Genomic DNA, 18,873 nt, shown 5'->3' with positions numbered 1-18,873 from the left:
AGGCACCCTTTGTTAAAGAAAGAAACCACTACTATTGCTGTTTCTTGATATGTGCTTTTATAATAATTTTGTATTTACAGATGCTAGATTTGCAAACTTAAAATTACATTTATTTTAAAAATAAACCAGGTGTCTCTCTAATGTTTGTAGTCACTCAGACTCATGATGTTTAGTTGCTAGAATCATGTTATGGCCTGCAACAGTAAATATATTTGTGTATCAGTCTTAATCATTAATTCCAGTAATTGAGCATTTCATAAAAGTGCTTTATAAACTGATGATAAAAGATCAGAACCCTACAATGTTGCTTATACCTGTACAAAACATTAATACAGTCTCATTTAATAAGCTGACCAATAATATTATTAGGAAGAATATCTTAATGATGATATCTTACTTTTGACAAACTAAGAGATATGTTTTGCAATATTTAATTGAGCAAATCTCCCAGTGGTTTCTGTAAAAGTTGTGCTTGATTAAGGACTACAGAATTTGACCTTAATAATATTTTATCATTTATGCATGGAAATGTAGGGTGATAATAGTTATTAGCATTCCAGGTATTCCATTTTGCTCATGTAAATTATTCTGCTATTAAATAGTGAGTCAGGTTGTATTTAATACCCCCAAATAGTTATGTATATTTAACAGAGAAATGACAATAGAAAAAATGGATTTAGTTCAGTTGTTGAGCTGCTATGTAAACCAATTATCTATCCTGAGGGAAACAGCTCTGTCTACAACTACTTAGGCTCTAGGGCCTATTACAAATCCTGGAGTGGGCTGTTGTTTCAGTTCTCAAGGGAATCTGCCACGTCACACTGGAAATAGTTGACAATAATTAGAAAGCCTGCTTCTGCCAGTATTGCACACAATTTTTAATACCTTTCTGAGTGTTATGGGAGATAATATACAAGGTTTTTAGAATTCCAGTCAGGCTAAGGTGAACCATGGAAAGGACAACTACACAATAGCCCCAAACTGGACTGTGACAGGCTAATTATTGTGGCTTCATTATAAAACCTCTTTTTGCATAGGTCACCTGGGAAGTGTAATTAAAAATACATTATTGGTGTATATTTTTATTGAAGCAATTAAATTAAAAAGCCAAAAAATAATTATTTGACGAGCAAATAATAATGTTGGTCAACAGCGTTTATCTAAGAAAGAGAGAACATGTTAGTGGTTCATTAGCAGTAAATGTGTTAACTGGAATGCCGTTTGAAAAATGAGCCATAGAACAGCTTTTAAATACTCAGATTAAAGGATTTATAATGTCAGGTTTAACACAGAAATTATAGATAGTATTACATTGCCATGAGTAATAGCACCTTTAATCTGACTTAGTAAAATGATTTACTACACGTGGTGTGCTTTTCACAATTAGGCAGCTATATATCTAATATCTAACCTTTGTATCAGCCATATATAGGGATATCAACACACATGTATCCATCCACATGTAGGTGGACATGCACAGATACATGTAGGGATATGTAGATTCTGTAAAACTTTACAGCATCTGCTGTAGAAAAGACTTTTTTGCCAAAACCTACCTCAGTAATGCAGCTCTCAGGGAGCCCTCTTTATCTACTTTTTAGACCTTTCTGCTGTGGAGACTTAGGGATTCCCTAAAAGCACGAGAAGATGCAAGGGGATGCCCCAGGAAAGTGGTAGGATCACCATGCTCTCAGTGTGGGTTTCCTGGACTGCAGTGGGCAGATAATCCACACATACACTGTAGGACCAACTCTTTCCAAAAACACTGGGTTGACTGAGCGCACACATGTCGGTTAGTTCTCATGCGATGAGGAAGTCTGGTGTGTCCTGAGTATATCATGCTGGCTGTGCTGTTCAAGCTCTCTACAGGACATATGCAGTAGGGTGAATGCTTTTATGCCAAGCTATTTGTAGGCTGTGATCTGTAGGTGCACAAAGGACATATTTGATACTCTTGGAAGTCTCAAATTCAGTCATATTCAGTTTTTCTCATACAGAACCCACTTGGTGTCCCTTACCATTGCTCACCACAATGCCAAGAAACTGCACACAGAGCTCAGGATGTGGATGTACCACAGACTTACATAGCAGCATTATATTTTCTGTCTTCTGTTCTACTTCTGATAACTCTGAACTTCCTCCTTGCTCTTTAGCTGTCAGTATGCTGGCACTGTCAAAAGATTGATGGTCCTCCAAGATCTCTCTCCTGAGATGAGTAACTTAGAACCTCTCCTCCTGCAGATGCTTTTAAGTCTCCTTTCCTTCAGGTATTTACCCTTCATTTCATCTGTTATTTTATTGTTAAGTCACTCATAAAACCTTTCCAGGATACTTTATATACATATTTAATCCTGAATAGTTGTCATCACCTGTAAACTTTGCCAACTCACTGCTTAACACTTTTCTAGATAATTTATGAATATGTCAAACAACACAATCCCAGCACAGATCTCCAGAGGATTCTGACAGTAATCATCCTTCTCGGTGAAAACTGACCACTTACTCTTGCCCTTTGTTTCCCTTCTTTTCACCAGTTGCTAATCCTGAGGAATACCTTCCCCTTAGCCCATGACTAATCTTCAAGTTTTTGTTTCTCTAAGAGCCTTTGGTGAGGGATTTTGTTGAAAATCTGTTGAAAATCCAGTCACACTGTATCAACTGATTGTGTTATCCACACATACATTGATGTGATCTAACAACTAGAAAAGATTTTGGGGCATGACTGCTGTACAAAAGTTAATCTTGACCCTCTTCCCATACTACTAGTGATTTTTTTTATGGTCTCTATGTACTTAACCTGATGCAGAAATGAACTTCCAGGACTGCAGTTACTAGGATCATTTGCAAGGACTTTTTGAAGATTAATGTCACAGTAGTCACATTTTGTTTCTCTGTCTCTGTGGCTGTTTTAAACCAAAGCACCGTTACTGTTTGATTTCATGTATAGATTCTCAGACAACTTGGGTGAATATCATCTGACCTTGGCAATTTCTTTTTGTCCCAGTTTGCTAACGCATTCTAAAATTTTGCCTATTGTACTCATATCTCAGTTTGCCTCAGTTCTCCAGCTCCTTGCCTCTCCAGGCACAGGTGTAAGAGCCTTCTGGTGTGTTAAAAAACAAATATGCTAGTGAGTGGATCTTCGCTATTTATTTATTTATTTATTTATGGCTTAGAGTTATCTTTTTACATATATTCGCCATTTTTTCTTACCCCCCCTCAATTAAACTTTCAGATTTAGGCATTAGCTACTTTCTTTTGGCCTCATATAACCTTGAGAATTTAGGAGTTACTGTAGTTTGGGAGATGAACTAAGTGTTTTCAAAATGAGGTTGCCGGTTACTACTCGTCACAGACACAGACTTCAATATGCCAAGTTTCTTGCTGAAAATATCCTCCCTTATAACCATGATAATCTCTTTCTTCAGGTATATTTTATCCTACCCTAAATATTATAGTCACTTTTCACAGTAGAAAATTTACAGGCTGGTAAATATCTACAAAAAAAGACCATTCTGTGTTCATCACTATAAATAAAAATGTATTATGCAGTGACCTTCTAAATAGCAAGGCCTGATCTTACTGTAGTCGAGGGAGTTTGCTGTTGACCCTCTCCCTTAAAATAGAACATAGTTATAGAAGCTTTCTCATCAATAAACAAGAAGTGACTCTTTTGTTACTGCATTTGATTTGAAGACTTTTTCAATAATAACGAAGTATGTCTAATGGTTATATCCTTTCTAAAAATAATCTCTTCCAGACATTTCTCCCCTCTTTCTTTCCCCATGTTATGTATGTGTGTATGCATGGATGTATGACTATACTGAAACCAAAGATAAGTTTCTACCCCTTTTTATAATTTTCATTCCTAACATGAGAGCAGAACTTATGGCCCAATTTGAAAAAATGCCTAAACCTAAAAACAAATTAAACACACATAAAGTTCTGTTACTGGTCAGACCAAAAACCCTAAGGGTTGCATTCTGTATTCAATTACCCAAGTGTTACTCCAGTTGAAGTCAGGACTGGAGGGCAGAATTAAGTCTGAAATTGTAAACAAGAAAAATCTGAACTGAGCCTGTGCTTTCTTTAATATGCACTAGAATGTACCAAGATACTGTTGAATATGAGGTCTCTTATTTAGGAAAAAGAACAAGAAGCAAAAATCAGTGAGCAACTGGGGAAAGATTTCTCCAGGATGGAATTTGCTGGCTCAATGTTTTGTCACAAAAGGGTTTGTTAAAGTGAGGAAACCTGTGTTTTGAGACTCCCAAACTGAGTTTGTTTTAAGTTACTCCTTTCCACAGCATGTCTGTCTCAGTTGTACTTCTCTTTAGCTGCCCATCCTGTTGTGGTCCACATTTCCTTCACCCTTTTCTGACACCAAGTCCAGACCCACTCCTTTCTTGCCACCCACAAGAAGTGGGACAGCAGTCAACAGTGCTCTTGCAGGTATTTTGCATTTCAAAGGTTATGTGTGTTTTCATTATGCAAGGTGTGGCTTTGTCTCAAGGAAGTGTTTTTCTTTCTCACACAACATCATTTATGTACTTTAACTCAAACTTGTAATCTCAGGAGCTGCTTTTCTTTTTGGTGAAGGACTTAGCACATTTCTAAGTACTGCAGAGATTTGAGCAGAGAGTGCACACAAAAGACAGGTATGACAGGAAGGTTTGCATTTTCACAGTGCACCAAGTTGTCCTTCTGCTCTCTGCACACCTCCACAGCTTGGGAAGCTTCTCTGGTTAAATAGACACATGAGCCTGACAGGTCTATGTGAGTCATCAGCTGTTCATCCCTCTTGAGCAGGTTAAGGTGTAAGTCATTGCATGGCGTTAGAAAGAGGGGCTGAAGCTGGAGGCAGAAGAACATTAAGTTACAAAGAGTTACATGTATGGTTAAGGTGAAAATTAAAATAAAACAGAAATTGTATGAAAAGCAGAGCATAAGACAAGGCTGACATTCATGTAGTTGCCACAGAGGATGCTGTACAGACAGTTACCATTTTAGTGTATGAGTGGTCTTCCTGTCTCACAGAATGGAGCCATTGTTGGTAGCAGCAGTCAGTCATGACCAGACAAAGGGCAGCATGAGGGTGCAAGCCACGGAAAGGCAGTTCTATGAAGAGTGGGGACTTACTTGAGAAGACTGTGCAAAGCACCTACTTCATGCTACTGCTGAAGAATCAGTGCTCCAGGAGATGTGCATCATGAATTATGACATAATGTATTTTTCCATCTTTTATCATCTCACATTGAACAGATGTAATTCATATATGTTTAAAAAAATAATATTTCCTGGATATACTGTCTGAAGCTTAGTAGGGGCTTTAACAATATTTTCGTATGTTCACGAAAATTATTCTTTCAGTTTCTCTGCTTACACACTCAGAGGCACAGTACCGTTGAATGTGCTTTTTTAAAAAGCCAGCTCTGATGGAACTCAGATGTCTGATAGTCACCACTGTCTCCCATGTGAGAAGCTTGGTAGGCTTGGCAGCATGATATACTGCCTGGTTTGCTTGGGCTTAGGATACCTCACAGAAAGCATCACCCTCTTTCCCAGTGCAACTGTGACCTACTGGCCCAAATACCTCATCTGATCTCAGCTGCTATGATATTTTAGAAAAAAATAGGCCTTGTGCTAGCCATGCAGTGATCCTAATCTTTGAAATCTCTATACACCCAACTTCATTCTGACGTTAGAGAAGGTCTGGTAACCATGCAAAAAATGTTAGCTCTCTCTAATATGTGATAAAACTATAATAAATGTAGAAGTTGATGAAATGAGGAGTAAATGATTATGAGCATTGTTAGGCAATGCACAGGTTCAGGGAAGATGAACTTTTCCTTTTCAAAAGTTCTAAAACTATCCCTGAAAGTTTAACTGGCAACAAGCATGAGCAAGCTCTAGTTCTGAGCATTTCTTCTTGGAAATAAGTGGAAGAAAAGTGCTTCAAATAAGACGTAACTATTAACCTGTAAGTTAAGGGTTAATTTTTCTTTTTTTATGGCAGGAGTAAAAGCTGACTTTTTCCATTCTGTATGATATGTGACATTATACATGGCAGCTGCAACCTAGTTCTAATCCTAAATTCTAATAGTTTATTGCCGTTGTGGAAGAAGAAAGATTTGGTCCTTGCTCTGGCATTCCAGGTGTCTGAGAGATTTGCAAGAAGAGTGGAAAAGGGAAGAGCGATGTAAAGAATACGACATTTCTGGAAATAAATATCATTTTGATTTTGGTCATGAGGGAAGAGGAATGGATGGTTAAGGTCATCTGCTGAACTGGCATTTCAGTGCTTGGACAAGCAGAGAATCGAGCAGACAGACTTTCAGTGTCATGGGTTAAATTACTACTTTGAAGTGTGGCACCACCATATAACTTACAGGTCTAAGTACATGCCTACTTCTCTTCAGTCTAACTAAGCTTGCGATTTTCATTCTTGGTTATTTTGTCATACTGCTGACCCTGGAGAGAACAGACAACTTCATCCTGTTTTAAACTTTCTGCAGTTGCTTGGGGAAGTGCAGGGGATCCACATGGGAAGCTGAGCTGGAGGTACAATCTTGCAGCTCCTGAACAAATCAGTTGGCCACTACTGTGGCAGCAGTCTGCTCAAATATAATAGGTAGAGTCCCAGCTACATGAAAGCCAGAGAGAAATGTGCATATACAGAACAGAATTTTTTACTATGTCTTTTTAATTGAACTATCTTTTCTACAGATCTTTTGCATTTTCTCCTTTCTTTTCAAACTCACATGTATGCAGATTTTAAGGCAAAAATGGAACACTGTAGTTATCTATTCTAATCTCCTCCTTTTCCACATAACATACAACATAGAACTTCCTTGAATTAATTTCTTCTAGTCTTACACCTATGCTTGAACTGAATATGTCTTTCAGAGAAATATTCGATCTTAACATTTTATAGTGATAAAAAGTCCAGTACAGTCCTGGCTTGCTAGTTCACAGTGCCTAATTACCCACATTGTTAAAAATACAAGCCTTATGTCTAGCCTGATTTTTTCTCAGTTCTGTTTCCAGCCATTGGATCTTATCATATCTTTCTGCTAGACTGAAGAACTGTGTATTTTCCAAAGTACTCTTGCCCATGTAGATAACTACAGATTTGAGAAAATGTGCTCTTTTGACCTTCTCTCTGATAAGTTCAGAGTCTTACGTCTACTGTATTGGTAGCAATGCCCAGATTCAGATTTGAGGAAATATCTCAAGCCAAACTGGTGGTTTTGTACTATAGGATTTCCCTTGCCTCTGAATCATATCATTTAACTCCATACTTCAGTGAGGCAGAGGCAAACACGAGCTTGACAGTTATCCCACTGGCCTTTCTCATACCAGGGATGTGTGAGAGAGACCTCTGCAGAGACAGATCTTGTGTATAGATTTGCTTCTGAAGGCAAGAAGAAATACCTATATTGTTCATTCTTGGATATATGTATTTTACAATAGCTTCCAGACTGCAATTACTAAGATGAATTTATTAGCCATGCTGACAATCTGCAACTTGTTATCTGCACCTGTGTCTCGGACTTACTCTTTAGTGACATTTGTCCCAGGTGTATTGAGAGGGGCTTCTTCCCTATCAGTTATAATTTTACAGACAGTAGAGGTGAAGCTCAAGAACATCAGATCTTCCAAAACACTCCAAGAAGTTTTTTTCAATACCAAAAGTAGTAGATTCTCCCCAAACTAGATATAGATAGTTGGCAGAAATATAATCAGGACTCTGGACTCAAGTGTGAACTATGCAAGTCAACAACATGGCTTTACCACTAGCATTTTTAGTCTTCACATTCATATTTTACAGCTTTTCAGTCTTTCTCCTATGTCTTTTCTGAACCCTCTCTGACTTTTTTTTTTTTCTTTAAATAAATTGCTTAAAGTGTGGACAGCAGTGTTGGATTCCAATAGCACAGGCTCCAATATCAAGGCAATATAACCTTCATATATTTTCCTTTTTATTTCATTGAATCTTATCTCTCCTCATAATAGCCACAATGGCTACTTATAAACAACCAATGTTCAGCTGAGTATCTGCCATGAAGATTACTTCTTTTTTAGAAATATTGCCTTAAAATCCTACAGTCTGGAATTCCCTTCATCTAAATATGACCTATATTTTCTTCTAGATGAACAGCCTTTTTTCATTGGCATTGAAGCAAGTGTTTGACTGTGCTGACTGTCTATGCAATGAAGATCCTTTTATATCAGTGATCTGCTTTTATCTTTATTTATCACTTCTCAGTCTTTTCTTTACCTGAAAATGTTATTGGAATTATGTGGATAGATATTTTCCATGGGTTATTAATAAAAATGGGACAATGTAGGGAAAAATCCCTGTGAGATTCTACTACAAAGATACCTGCACAATGATAATTTCCTACCTACAACTAGATTTCAAGAACCATCGGCTGATGTTTAACTTACATAATAGGTACAACAGTTATTTTACAAATTTCTAGAACCCCAATCAGATGTTCAGAAAAGCACATCAAATGCTTCATAGATCCTATTACATCAGCAATATTGTTGTTATCAAGCAAATTTGTATTTTCATCAGATAGTTTGATAACATCTGTCTGCCATATGCTGAAGTTGATCAACATTCATTAAATTCTCTTAATTCTTCAAAACAAGAAGAGGGTCACTACATTACTACATGATATAAGCAGAACTGTACCTTGTAGTGCTTTTATATATGGCAGTTTTCATCACAGTAATGGCAAGCTTTATTAGCACTTACTGAAAGCTAAGCATGGAATTATTGAGATCTTCTGTACTCAAGCTGAGAAGAAGCTTCTGTATGGTTTGATTTCTTGTTAAATACTTTTTAGTAAACTGACATGGAGAGGACTTGAGGTTTGTATGGCTCCCTCTGAAACAGCAAAAGTAGTATAACCTTTAAATAAAATTGCTTAATTCCTTGTCCTTTGCTTAGTGTCTTGAAGGTTGAGGACTTGCAATATTTGTTTAGAAACCATGGGTGGTAATATTTAAAATTTCTTTGAATTTACATGTGCATCTCTGTACTAAGCAAATCAAACTGTGGTCGTTTTTTCCTTGGGGAAATATCATGGTAATAAGTTAATGAAAAGCAGGATGGAGAAGGGTGTGAAGAATATTAATGATAGCTATATATTTGCATGTATCGAATATTTATGTAGTACAATAATATTTGAGGTAATGCATATTACTGGAATGTGTATGACAACCCATGAATCCATAATGTAAGCATATACATATGGGGACAGTGCATGAGTATATGTGAGAGAGACCAAGCAGGAGAGCAGAGGATGTAAGCCAAAGTAAAAGGCAAGGCAGAGTGAGGTCCTGTGCTGGGATGGGGAAGCTGGCCACTCTTCAGCAGTAAGACCACATCTCTGGGAAGTGCTGGCCTCTGGCATAGAGAAATAGGGGTCTTGGTGTCTTTACTTCAAACAGCTGGAACTTACAAAGCTTTATTGTCTTCCAGGAGAGGGCTAGCATTAACAGCATGTGCACTGTGTCCTTTTTTGCTAGGAAGCTGGAAAGGTTCTACCTCCCACATGAGGGTCTTAGTCCAAGTGGGGAAAATGTGGATGATGAGAGAGCTTCTCTAATCATCCATTCTCATCTTCCAAGCCCTCTGCTGTCTGTGAAAGCTCAGCCTGAGCAGCAGAGAAACACTAAAATAATGGTTTGGGGGTGCCAACATTTGACTGTTTGCCCCTCCATGCCTATTGCTAGCTGTTGATGTGTGTTTTAATTCCACTTTTTAGCATGGGCCTCAGTCTGCTTCTGCCTGGCTTGCCTAGACCTGGATTTCTTCAGTCACTGTTGGTAGTTTGACTGGTGATGCTGTAGGACAGAAGGTGTACAACACTTAACAAAACAAACCCCATTTCCATAGGTCAGCTCAGTTAAACTACCGGAATTCGAGAAGGAACTAATAGTAACTATGCTTGCAGTTACTTATTTTTCTCATTACACGTATATTTCATTTCTTGTCCCTGAGTCAAAATTGAAAGAAGCCCATGTCATTATTATCTGATATATTTCCATGTGTAAATAATTGATTCATGAAACTGTGGTTAAAGGGGTCTGCTACATATCATTACCTTTGACCTTCTGCCATAGGTTGGTATAACCCAATATACTACAGGTACATCAGAAGCCACTTAAGTCCACACAGTTACTCCAATAGTGAACTCAATAACTTCAGCTTGACTAGTGTGTAACTTCCTTGAAAGTATCAAGTTTTGACCAGAGGATACTAAGACATAGCATAGCTTGGAGGACAGCTATGCATTTATTTTATATGTAGTCTCTCGCTCATTTGAATTTGTCTGGTTTCTGTTGTAGTCACAGCTTCTCATTCAGTTTGTCCACACCAGATTAAAGAGCTCTTTAAAATCTGATTTTCTCACTGTAATCAAATTTGTCACCTCAAACTATTGCACCCAGAATAAAATCCATCAGTAGAGGTAGGAAACAATCAACGCATTTGTTGCTACTTTTATCAGAGAACAAAATAAAAAATGAACATGGAAATTCAACTAATAAAGTCTGTTGAGCCCAAAAGTTCTTCCTTGAGATAAGGGCTGGTGTCCTGCTCTTGGAATGTCTGCAGCAATGTTACTGTGCTGCAAATTACTGGTGCCAAAACAAAGCACTTCACTTTCAAGAGCAGGCAGCTTCATAACTGTTACATGTGCAAAAGTGCCATATGTATATATTGTGTAAAGTAATTCAGCTCCATCTCGTATGGTTGGTGTAATTTTAATTGCATGGTAAAACATGAGAGTATTTCTAGAAGCGAAAGATAGCTGGGAACACCTGCCTCCTTATGTTCAGTGTATAAATTTGTTCATTTTCAAGATGAACTGCTTATTGAGAAATCATAGCTAACAGGTCCAAGAACTGACTTTACAGTCTATACAGTTAATTCATCTTAAAATCCTTTTTTTTTTTTTTTCCAGGAATCTGATAATCCCTAACAAAACCATTAAAAAATACAATATCATACTTTTGGAAAAGGACCTGTTTTCAAAACCGTTCCCAGAGGTAGCAAAGTCATCCCAGTGGTTTACCTTATTTTCTTTGTCCACCTGGGTTGGACTTTAGAATGCATATGTAGAAAATATTCCCATATGTTCATGAAGAAGACCAGACAATACAGCTGAGCTCTTGCTTTTATAGTTTTTCAATATCTCCTGAGGTCATACAGGTCTATGGAATGTTTTTCATATTGTGAATAATAATAATAAAAAAAAATGCATCAAAAACGTAATTTCTCAAACACTTCTTCATAGCCATGCACTGGCTGTCACCCGTAAATACACAGTACTGGAAACTCCTGACAGCTCCTGCAATCCCTGAGACAGGGCTGGACCACACAGCAGTGGTCGCCTCGGTAACCGGCAGGGCCTCTGTGCCAACAAAAAGCAGCTGCAGTTTCACCTTTTCCAGGATTCCTGCGTCATTCACAGGCGGCCACCACACCGTACCTCAAACTGACCTGAGCAAGGGCTGGAAATGCTTCAGGGAATAAGACTGCGCCTCTGGATGCGCTGGGGGATGAAGGGTTAATCTGATCAAGGGGTTTAGATGTTGCAGCTTCGTTTGTTCACAGCTGGCCAGGGTGACTGTGATACCAACAACCACTAATACACAATACATACATACTGATACATGTGCACTAGGACATGTGCAGTGTGTTTTTATAATATGTACAATACAAAACATTAAAAGAACTAAGACTGTCTAGAATACCTAAAAATGCATTTTGACCCTTTTATTTCATCACTTGGACAATTGGGAAGATGACTGGTTGTTTTTTCCTGCTGATTTCAGAACTTTTCACAAACAAATCCGCAGCTCCGCGTACGGCAGACCTGGGTTTTTCTCAATCTGACTACTTCATATGGAAAAAAAACACAACAGAAACTCTTAAATCAGTTTTAGTCTTTGTTGAACAAGGCAAGCTCATTCAAAAATGAAAATCATCCTGCTGAGAAATGCAGAGCAAGAGGCATATGAGGAAGGTGCAGCAGCTCTGAGGGCTGGTCAGGGTCTGTGTGAGTGCAGCCAGCAGCTGTAGCGTGGAGGGAAGAGTGCTCCTTCCCATGGGAGCAAAGCATGGCTCAGAAACCTGCCTGTGCTCCAGAAGGGACTTCCTCTATGATACGAGTGCACGCAGCATTGATTGCATCTCCCCGTCTTCCCCAGCCATTACACCCTGTCAGCTCCCTTCGAAGCGGCCAGCTCCAGCCCATCTTCTACCTGAGGGGTGCAACAGTAAAACTTTCCTATGCATTAGGCAGCATCACAGTTGCTCATGAGAAATGTGTGCCTCAAATGCAGAGATAGATATCACAGATAGGTAGAGAAGGCTAGGGCTAGGGAGGACAGCAAGCTGCAGAAGAAAAAAATATATATGTAAACCATTGCCAACAGAAATAAATGATGGTGTATTCCTGTTCAACCACTGAATTTATTTTTATTCTTCTTATAAACAATAAAAAAATCCTACTGATGGTAGCTTTCCAATCCAACTATGCGTAGCCTGAATTGCAATACCAGCAAATATCAGATTCTTCCTTTCTATCTGTTCCTGGGTGGGTTTCTATTTGCTGTTTGCAGGCAAGTGCTCTATATATGTAGTACAGCTTCTTTGGCAGTAGAGGGCACTTAGAATATGGACAAAACATAAAGAAATTCTTTCTGAAACTTCCTTCAGAAAGCTTTTGTTTAGGTATGTGAAAGCTTCAATGCTGTCAAATGTTCTCTAGTTTAAACTAAGGAGATTTTAAGCAATGTTTAACCTTGTGGTTTATTTAATATCTCTGTTTTAAATGAAATAAAAAAGTTTATTGTACTTCCTATCCAAGTTGGCTTTTAACATTGCAAATTGTCTATTTATGTATTTTGTCCAGTGTGCTATCAGCAAAGCAACAATATTTTATTGTTTTGCTGACACTAGGATTGTAGGAATCATTTTTACTAAGTAAATGGTGAAAATAATTTTAGTAATATTTTAGGTTGTTCTGGGATTAAATGAACCCATTCCAAAATAGAGAAACTCAGTTATACTAGTGGTACAGAAGAAAGATGCTGCAATGAAAACCTAAGAAGTGAAAAAAATGTGCCCTACTACTACATTTTGATTCTTCTAGGAAAAACATGACGCTTTCATGAGGGCTCATAGAAGAACTAGTTCTTCAGGCTGCTAAGGACACTTCTCTCTCCAGAAGGACCCAAGAAGATTTGGATCTTCAGAGGACATGGGGATGTCATTGATGTTTGAACCTGAATGTAACAGCTCTATTCACACTCAAATTATACATTTGAGTTACTCCCATTAATAAATTTTACTGTTGAAGTGGACTGTACTTCGCACCTGTACAAACTTCAGCAATAATCCTATCAACTTAACCTCACGTGAATTGTCCTTAAAATTCAGTGGCATTTACTCATTTGAAGTTCTTATTTCAGGATCAGGTTTGCATGGAGTATTTTTTGCCACTTTTGGAATCTGGTAGTTTTAACAATAATTTGCTAAATACGAGAAAATATAGGGAGCAGACACTGTAAAACAGGACAAAGTAGGCAGAAATCTTCTCCTGCAGCTATTTGAAGGTATTGGATCTAGTCCATAAGTGGAATAAACTCATGTAGCTCCAGTGAACTGAAATGAAACTCTGCTGATTTAGAGCAACTGAGGAACTGGTGAATTGTCTGTCAAAACACAGGAGTCAAACTGTGTGGGTGGGTTCTGGTTATATTACATTACTGTCAGTGTTCGCAGAGCTTTGAGAACAGGGCAAGGAGAGGACCTTCTTTTTCTAAACCTTTTTTCATATATAGTAACGCAACATTTTAGTGCTCATTCTTCTTGTTTGGCCTAATTTGTGGTATCACTTGCAGTACTTCCACGACTTGTAAAAAACCAACAGATTAATATTTTTGCAAGCACAAGCTGGTGAAGATGCACTGATTTACAATGAAAAATTGCATCAGCAGAGAACTTAATTTAACAAGGCCAGGCACACAGTCATCAGCTAACTTTTCTCACTCACCTTATTAGTTCTTCCAACGAGGCATCTTCAGGAAGTTTCAGCAGGGATGATGTCTCTGCTTACCAAAATCCCATCTTGCTCATCCTCTGGCCTCGCTACCAATAGGTTTCTGCAGAGGCAATGGTAAATAGATCTTCATCAGTTCAGCCACAGTACAGCTAACAATTAATTTATCCACCCTGTAAGAGGATGTTACCAATATTACTTACCTGGATGTGGGATTTGTGCTTTCCTACTGATGTAGCTATCAAGAAAACAGACTAAGAGGAGGAAGATGTTCGATCACCCACAGGAGAAGGATCTATCAAGAAGACAAATGTCTTGGTTGCTCCCTGTCCTGTTTTGATGAGATAGTACAAGGTGGTGGAAGTCTGTTGTTGCAATAGCTCCTGCTATTACCTGTTTACACACAGTGTCTGCAGTTCCTGCCCACGGGAACTTGTATCTCTTGTAATGGCTTCCTTCAAGCATATTGTTTCTACCAAAAAGGTAGCAGCAGCTTTCTTCTCTATTCTGCACATTGTGCACGAAAGGCATTGTATGAAGCAGAAGTAATGACCACAAATGCAACAGAAACCAAGAGCTTATTTTCAGTCCCATTTTCATAGGCTGAAGGAACTTGATAATTACCTAAGGAACTTCCATTTGAAAGCTAGAACAGGTGGAAATGACCAGTGGAAAGGAAAAACCTGACTTTTGTCCACCAGCTGTCTAACTGGTACAGTGGTTCACAAACGTTCCCCTTGATACTTACTTCTACTCCCTTTTGCTTAGAGTCTGAATGCTACTTATCACATGGTTAAGACTCAACTCATAAAAACATGTTTCAGCAATTGGAATTTACCCTTTGACCTTCATTCCCCTCACCCCCCAGTCCCCCTGCTGTGATGCACAAGCTTTGTCTTCACCAATCACTCACACTGGTGAAAACTGCTTTTTTGCACAAGTTAAACTTAGCACACAGCAAGCATTAAAGTATATATAGACAAAAATACATATATGTAATTGTTATGTTGTCTCCTTGCATGCAGAGAAATATCAGAATTTTCTGGATTTTGCCATTTTACATGCAAATATTTTTTTGCAATGCATACCCAGCCAAAACAGCACTAGGAGTGGTGAATTATTCAGTATGCTGAAATATTTCTTTTTGTTTTTTACACACTTTTTCCACTGTGCATAGGCATGTACATGCCTGCATGGGGCTAGGACTAGGCATATCCCCCTGTTCCTGTTCTCTAAACTTCTGTGTGGGGTCACTGTGGAGGAGCAGCACATCTGCTTATGCTGGTTATTTGATGACATATGGTAATAGCTGCAGTGTTATAGCTGAATGTGACACACCACAGCAAGTTAAGCAAAATAAACCCGATAGCCTTTCTCCCCACCCCTACATTAAAAAAAATGTGTTTTTCTTTTGTACGGTGAAGAGCCATTATTAGCTGTGGAAAAAAAGATACAGTTGAGTGTTTCAAGTGCCTGGTTTTTGTATACCTGTGTGTGTGTGTATGAAAACTAACCAGACAGGCAGTTCTGCATTGGTAAGTAGGGCACTTTATACACACAAAACCATGTATGTGTACACGTATACATTCAAAAACATTCAACCAGCTTTTAAGTAAAAATAATACCCTAAGACTAGAAGCTGAGCCTGTTGTTAATCTATCAGGCATGCAAGTACAGTCTGTGGTGCAATCTGAAGATAGCTCTACTGCACAATTATGAGATTATATCCTCTTTAAAGGCTATAATTATGCCTCCTCTGTATATCTTATTTAGAAGGCATAATGCTTCTCCCCTGAAAGTGAAAAAACTCCTGCATAGAGTTGCAGTGATGTTTTGCTTCCAGCACACAGAAGACTGTAGACATCCAGAAAGATTTTGTATGTAGGATCTTTGGACTACAAGGAGCAAGGGTGAACTCCTAATACTGTACTTGAAAAAAAAAACTAACATTATATATTTTTTTAAAGCTACAACCTTTGTGACTTTTGGTGATAGAAAGTTACGTCTTGTAAGAGTTTCTCAAAATTCATTTTTACAGATGTCTTAGTAATGACTGTTTGACGGCTTAAATTAAACATGTCAGTCAGTAGCATTGGGATCTTTCCTAGCCATAATAAAATTGAAGACATCTTTTTAAGCAAACTCTACTTTGCATTTAGCACCACTAGCTATCAATGTAAATGGGTCTGGGTGTTACAGACTCAGGAGGTACAGAAGACCTGGTAATAATGCTGTGGCACATTTTAGCCAGAAGGTGATCGATAATTTAGGCTTTTGTTTCCTGTTTGGTTGCACTGTTTAATCTTTCCTCACTCAGATCAAAAGATTGCTCATTTTGGATGATAAAGCTTATTGCTACTGTCCAGTATAGGTGAGGATCACTTAATAAAATGCACCACCATAAGGCAGTAGCCCTTCTTATTTTGTTTTCAAAGATGGTAAGGAGTCTCACCGCTATACTCTTTTTCATAGAGCTGAGGTTGCTACAAACCTAAAGATAAATCTGCAAATCTATATGGCTATTCTTTATCATTGTCACTAGCTTAGTGGTGGTCTGCCATTTTTCTTGAAAGCCGGGCACCAACTGCTGGCCAGAAGTATTTTTCACTGAATTCTTTGTACTTTAAATAAACTACTGCTTCAAGAACTGCCAAGTGTTCCTCATTCATCTTCAGGACATAGAGCTTCATGTATATCTTTGCAAGCCTTGACTCTGTGAAATGTTTGTCTCATCTCTCTGCCATCTATAGCAGTCTTTGAACTCACTTCAGGTTTATTGATGGCCTTGAGTAAATTAATGCAGATGTAATTTTTTTTAAAAGGTTTCCACTATGACTAATCATATGCAAAATAAATCCTCGTTTATAGAAACTCATCATATATTCTACTCCTCTTGTTCTGAAAGGTCTTTCTGGATCCATACAGTAAATGTTTCTGAAAGTGTAGGGAGGGAGGAAATTGTTGTTTCCTTTGGCATTTCTCATCTGAAAGTGGTAGAAGAATATGCATTTGCTTTTCCCTCTGGAGGGGGAGATAATATGATAACCTTCTGATTATATACATAAGCGGGAACTGATCAGTTTCTCTTGTGGTTCGTTTTTAAGGGCAAGTTCCAGTTGGATTGTGCTAATGCACATATTCATGAATCTCTCCAAACAGGATTCACTGCTCTCCAGGGAACTGTTGAAGTATGCATCATTGTTTCAATGAAGTATCTTCATTATAAAACATAGGGACTATAAAAGGTGAATACCATTTGCCTCGGCCTAATATAATCTCTAGTTTGACTTTCTCCCACTATAGTGATTTTTTTTTTTTTTTAACAGAATCAGAGAAAATAAAATGAGACAATTTTGAATGAAATATTACATGAAATTAGGTACATGTGCCTTGATGAAGAGCGTATTTTATTTTCCATTGTTTTATTGAAATAGGGAAAAATTAGTATCAGTGGAATAAAAAAGATTTTAGATCACATATCTAATTCAAAGCAGCTCAGTGGGGATTTTTGGTCTCTAGAGGTACATAGTTTCCTTCTTAAGTCCATTAAAAAAAATGAGTATGATAGGCTGCAATGCTGAGTAAAGTTAACATTATGATTCAGGAAAGGGGGCAGATGCTGGAGTCTGTACTGAAATTAGTCACAAAAAGCATTTTGCTCATCACAAATAATGGGATGACATAAATATCTCTCTAGACTTTTAATTATTAGTCAAGATTCATGTTTTTCAGTGTATAATTATTTTTAAAGGGTCCAACACTTTTATGTATTATAATATGCACATTACAAGCAGTGGTCAACATTGAATTTAAATACGGTAGGAAAAAAAAGAAGGTTGCAGTATTATCTGAAGAGGCTTCTTAAGACAGGGAGCATTATAGTGAAGAAACACAATCACTTTCCTGCAAATAAAAAATCTATATAGCTGTTTATATTTTTACATACATAAATAAATGAATGTGGATTTTTTTTCAGACTGCAATGAATCTCTCACAGTAGAAAAGTTGTTGGGTTGCTTGCAGCACTCTAGATAATGTATAAACAAGGAGATAGGCATGATCCTTTCTCAAGGAGCTTGTGATCTGAGCAGGATATAGACAACTGTGTTTAGATAGATGTAATATGATATGTAGGTTGAATGTTAAAGTATTAAAATAATGTTGGACTGTTTTATTGTTTTGCTTTGTATTCTAGAAAAAAAATAACATAGTATTCAAGGTAAAATACTATCAAAGATATCTAGCCCTCAATGGCCTTGTGACTTTATGTAGCTCTGCGTTACTTTAGAAAATGCTTTATATTTCAGTTTGTTTTCACAGTGTAAAATTCATGCCTGTGTATAGGAACCAAACATGGCCTATGGCCCACTTAAGTTCCACTCAAGCTGTATTTGGAAAGCTTAAGTGGGACTTATATAGTGAATAGGACTTTCCCTGGCACTTTGATCCATGATGGATTTCTCTTGTTGTAGCAGTGGTGACACAAGTCATGTGTTTTATAATGACACCAGATTTATGAAAACCTGTCATTGTCAAAAGCAGTCACATGCACAATAAATAAATAAATAAAATCTGGTGCTACATCATCAGCAATGTTAGAAGAATTACACATATTTCACAGTTTGCTTCAACGTCACCAGGTCCCTGACAAAAGATAGCTGACATTTGTAGTATGACTGGGAGTTTCCAGCCAACTCCCTCCACCCCACCACTCACCCACCTTCCTCCACAAAATTCTGTTCAATTGGGTATTTTGGCAACTAGACCTTGAAATATGCCTTGCTGT

General features: G+C 37.8%; 1 long non-coding RNA gene across 1 annotated transcript in view; it reads left to right on the top strand.

Annotated features, from left to right (window-relative positions):
• LOC308198592 overlaps nt 1-18,873 on the top strand; it is a 192,026-nt gene that overhangs the window by 124,469 nt on the left and 48,684 nt on the right. Inside the window, exon 4 of the long non-coding RNA XR_013954036.1 lies at nt 2,154-2,267. This is a non-coding gene — a long non-coding RNA (uncharacterized lncRNA). The remainder of the gene's footprint in view (nt 1-2,153; nt 2,268-18,873) is intronic.

The sequence above is a fragment of the Anser brachyrhynchus genome (genome assembly GCF_964034855.1).
Source record: "Anser brachyrhynchus genome assembly, chromosome: 7".
In the NCBI taxonomy this organism is placed as follows: Eukaryota; Metazoa; Chordata; class Aves; order Anseriformes; family Anatidae; genus Anser; species Anser brachyrhynchus.
Note: the sequence above shows the minus strand (reverse complement) of the source record. Positions and strands in the feature narration are given on the sequence as shown.